Here is a 5,511-nt window from a genome sequence, read left to right on the forward strand (position 1 = left end):
TTCTTTTTCTAAATCAAGCACCATGAAATCAGTCGGAATACAGTTTTCTCCTATCATGACTGATACATCAATGAGAACTCCTTCCGGTTGTCTAACTGATTGATAGGCAAGAATTAGTGAAATTTTTGTGGGCTGGAAGGTATGATATTTTAAAAGTTTTGCAACTGAGAGTGACATCATGTTAATGCTTGATCCCAAATCACAAAGAGTACGTTCGAAAGTCATATTTTTGATTGTGCAAGAGAGTACAAAACTTCCCAGATTTTTTTTTTCTTTTTATGGATATGGTTTTGTAAGATGGAACTACATTCATGGGTTATCATTATAACGCCTTCTTCAAGTGTTAAAGAATATGTTAAAATGCCCTTCATGTATTTCCTAAGAGCACGTAATTGCACAAGCTTATACAAAAGGTAATTTCACATTTTATTGCTCGATTAACTCTTTTAACTTAGCCTTTTCTTTCTCTTTCTTTTGCCCTTTCATAGCTTGTGAGTATGGTGGTTTTAGCTTGTAGACGTGAGCTGGTGGAGGTGGGATAAGGTATTCTCCAAGAATTTCTTGAGAAACAGTTTTGTTTTCCTTTTCTCCGTCCTTTTCGACTAGTTCTTCTTCTTTGTTTTCAGCCACAGATTTTTTTTGTTTTCCTTTTTCGAAATATTTTGGGTACTCTGGTTCCTTGTAAGGTAAACCACTCCTGAGAGTAATTGCTTTTAAGTGATCAGAAGGTTCCAAATCATTCATGTTTTCCAAAAAAGGGTCGTTAAGATCATTAACAGATGAATCTGTCTCCTTTGATTCATCTTCAACTAGAAAAAGAAGGGTGTAAAGTTTGCTGTTAACATCCTCTGTTCTCTTTCCAAGCTCTTCAAATGCTTTGTCAAAATTTGCATGCAACCTTTCTAAATCTTCTTTCCCTGATTTCTTAAGTTCATGAACTTGTTTTTCAAATTTCTCAACCATGGAATACTGAATTAGATTGGACAGGTTGTATTTGCTCAAGAGGAGGCTGGAAAGAGGGTTAGCGGTGGTTCAAAGGCTCGTAACCGTGGTAGAACTTGTCTTGGCCGCGGTTCAGGTCATCGCGACCTCGGTGGAGATCACCTGGGCCACAGTTGAAAGGATCGCACCTGCGGTGGGGTTGATTCTGGTCAACTCTCTCAATTTGGTAAACATGTAAGAGGTCAGCAGTCTTCATCATCTTGATAACACTGTATTTGTACCAATTTTCACCATTGATTTTAAATGCTTTTTCAAAGGTTTTAATCAGTTTTAGGAACTTTATTTCTCTATGTTTGTAGTTTCAAGACTCTTTTCAAGAAACTTAGGGAGCATGAGGGCAAAATGAAAGAAATCCACATTTTTAGATCAGAGTCAGACAGTCAGAAGTTCAGTCTCAATCGAAGACTTTCTCACCGTCTGATCCAGCTCAAATTAGGAAACATGTAAGAGGAGACAACAAGATTTCCATAGCACTTTACATCAGGACAATCCAACGGTGCAATCAAAAGTTATGCGAAGAACAAGTTGACCAAATTCACCAGTCCCGGAAGACTCTCACCCACGGCAAACAAGCGTTTTACTAGACCCGGAAGACTATCACCCCCGGTGGACCTATGACGAGCCACAAGACCCAACATCAAAGCCCATTTCATCATTCCTCTTTAGAGAAGCCCTAAATGAGACCTCGAAGACCTTAGGACCTATAAATACATGAGTTTTTGAGCCACCAAACTTTGGTTTCTAGAGTTCCCGGGATCCATTGTTTTTTCTCCTGTTTATCTAATTAGATTTTCTATTTTATTCTTTTGCATATTTCATGTCTTTTATCATTTCCTGCATCATTTAGATTTGTCCCAGAGAGTCAAGTTTCTAAAGAGTCATCGATAGGTATACATGTTCGATTAGGATTTCTAAGTTTCTAAACCATATTCTGGATCTCATCTTTTCTATGTTGTTCATACTGCATGAGAGTAGATTCATGACCTATTATCTGAGCTTAGGATCGACCAGAGCCACGAGAGTGCTGTATCAGATCATCCATACCTAGCTTCAGAAGAACATAGTCGCTACAGGAGTCGAGAGCTACCTATAGAGAAGATGTGAGCAAACAAATTCAGTAATAAATGCATGCTCTTATTCCTGGCATGAGGGCGAAAATTAATTATCAGATTTAAGTGATTAATTGGTTAAGATGACGAGAGTTGGTTAATCATATACACGCCTATTCCAGTTCCATGCAGATCCCAAAAAATGGATAAGGATAAATCGCCCGGAAGCTAATTGGAAATGCTTAGACATCGATAAGAGTACAGCGGAGAAGCTTAAATCACCCACTATGATTCTAGAGTCCTTAGTTTGAGTCGAACATTAGGGTTTCTCGTAAACCATAAACTCATTTGCATTGCATCTATTTTCCTGTAAATATTAGATTAGGATTAGTTTATGTCCCGTAACCAAAACCCCCAAAATCCCCATGAGTTTATGACTTCGCTTATTCTTCCAGTTTGGTATTTTCTTGCAGATTAGACATCTTCCCTGTGGATCGACACCCTATGTCCTACAACATACATATGTGCACTTTCAGACATTAGGGTTTTATAAATTTCAAAATTCCAGACCAATGGGCTTGCAAAAGACCTGCAACCCTGAGGCCCATGAAAGTTTTTGGCGCCGTTGCGGGAGAAGTTTTTAGCCCCTGGAGGTCTAAACCGAAGAAGGTTCAACCGCAGAAAGCTATAAATATGTCGATTTTCTGCCAAAATGCCATAAGAAGTAAACCGAACTCATAAACACCCTAACTTTTTCTTTTTCTGCTTATTATTTCTTCTCCTTGCCCTAGTTTCAGATTCTTTGAAGCATGGATCATCCAAAAAAACCCTAATCCCGAGCGAAGGTTTTGTAACCTGTGTGAAGCTCCTTGCGCATGTGAACCACCATTCAAGCGTGATTCTAACCACCTGGATCGGAACCCTCATCTGAACCACCACCTTGGAGGCGAGCGAACTCCAACCTACCGAGATGAACCCTATTTGCCACCCCTAGTGAACCGACGACCATCTCACCCTTTACCTTATCAGATTCTGCACCAGAACTATGAGAACAATCGACTTAACATCCTGCTTAATCGATTGGAAGCCAAGCTGAATCAGTTCCTTGAGTCCCAAGCCTTCGTTGAGGCTTCCCTGCGAACAAGGTTATATGCCATCACCATCGACCTTAACAAGAGGTTTGATGACCTCTCTGAGCATTGTGAAGACACTGGAGTAACAGAGAATCAAAAGCAATGAAATGCTGAATCAGAAAATGGAGTCTGTCAAAGAAGAGCAAACGAAGAACAAGTTCAACATTCAACAAAGTGAAAGGGAGCTGCAAACCCTAAATTTCAAGATATGACTTGGATAAGGAGCTGAATGAAAGCAAGAACCAAACTTACGACTACACATTGGAGCAATGGCAAGATGTAGCTAAGGTTGAACACAAGATAGAAGAGCTTGATGCTACTTTGGATAGAGTTGTCAATGCTCTGGTTGAAGTAGAAGAGAAAGGTGAGAAATTTCTAAAGATCATAAGGAGTGTGATCTGAACACTAGAACCAATGATTTGGATACCTAATGACGTGCCTGATAATCACTGGAAGCAAGAGAACACCAATGGGGAGGAAGAGATTGAAGAAGCAAGTATGGTGAGTCGGAAAGAGCTGACCGCGGATGCTATCACCTCACCCGCGGCCAGGACCACTCCCACCGCAGCCCAGAACACTTCACCCACGGTGCAGCCTGATTTTTCAGTCTTTGAGTGCTTTCAACCTATTTCTAAAACCTGTTCAACTGAAGACCGACCCCTTGTGACCAGATCTAGGTTGTTTGATAAAGCTGTCTTCTCAATCACTACACAAGCATCAAAAGAAAAGGAGGAATCCAAGACTTATGCACCTTGCAACATGGTTTACACTTGTGAAAATGAGCTTCAAGAGCAGTTTTCAGAAGATGAAGAGTATGATTTTTTTGTTGAAGATGCAAACCCTGGAGAAAATTCATCTAGTAGCAATTCAGAACCAATAACCAAGAGCATATCTAGAGAGAGACTAATCAAATTCAACAAATTTTTGAAGTCCATTCCTCTCTACCATGGATTATATGATATTTGGAAGCAAGCCTGCCTTCAAGTTTTCTTCAGATACAGCAAGGAAACTAAGGAGAACATCTATACATCAGAAGAGCCAGGTACTTATCTTTTCCTAGATTCTCACCAGCTATCTACAGGATCCATCTCAAAGACCCACAAGAAGCCAGTGATTACACAAACAAAATCAGCAAAGAAAAACTTGAAGAGTTCAATCAAGTAGTTCAGAGATTGCCCAAAGGAATTTCGTTTGCCAAAGCATGTAGTGGGCACATGATCGGCCACTTCTTCTGTGACAGCAAAGAGTCTATCCAAGATATGAAAGACTTGTTCACACACGCCCTAGTAGGTAGACCAGTTCGAACCCTGCACAAAGTTCAAGACAAAGTTCAATTTTTTATCTCTTGTGACATTAAAGGTGAAAGATTTCTCAATGTTCTTTGTGATTATGGAGCTTGCATTAACATGATGTCCAAAGCTACTGGTTTGAGACTTGGCATTAAACACATTTCAAGTACCAGGACAAAGATTAGCTTAGCAGATGATTCAAGTGCAACTCCAATAGGGATAGCCCGAGACATTCTTCTAAGGATTGGAGATTGCCTAGCACCTGTCGATCTCTACATAGTGAAGATCAAAGATGACTTATATATAGTTATCCATAGTGAAGACCAAAGATGACTTATATATAGTTATCCTTGGATGCCTTACTTAGCAACTGCTGGAACCATCATGGATTGGCCCAGCCGGAGAGTTTCTTTTGCAAACGTCAACAAGCACATCTTCTATGAAGCTACACGACTTAAGAGCACAGGAGCAAAGCATAAAGCACAAGCATTCGAACCAGAAGAACTCTGGAGTAATGAAGAACCTACCAGAGAAAATAAGAGGATTTTGAAAAAGATTTGTCTTAGGAAAAGATCTTATTTGAACTAAGTGTCTTTCTTTGCAAAGTCTAGCTAAAGACTATAAACAAAAGCGCTTGATAAGAGGCAACCTATCTAGAAAAGGACGTGACCGCGGCCAAGGAACCTTGCGGCCAGAAGGAGTTTACCGCAGCTGAGGAAGGTTCAGTCACGGCCAGAAGAAGCTTTACCGCAGCCGCGACAACTTGGCCCGTAGCCAAGCTGGGTTCGGCCACCCGTGGCCATTTCCACCTCCACCTTGATTCAAATCAGCCCCCATTTGATCAAGCACCACTCCACATCAAGCACCATCCATCATTCACTATCCTATCACCAACACCAGGTAATTTTTCTTTTCCTTTATATTCTCAATTCTTACATACTCTATTTCTCATCCTTACCTGATTTATATCACACTGGGGACAGTGTGATATAAGTCTGGGGGAGGATTCCATCTCTTAGTGACCACCTTTTCTTGAAT

Source organism: Eutrema salsugineum, unplaced genomic scaffold (assembly GCF_000478725.1).
Source record: "Eutrema salsugineum unplaced genomic scaffold, Eutsalg1_0 scaffold_1, whole genome shotgun sequence".
NCBI lineage: Eukaryota > Viridiplantae > Streptophyta > Magnoliopsida > Brassicales > Brassicaceae > Eutrema > Eutrema salsugineum.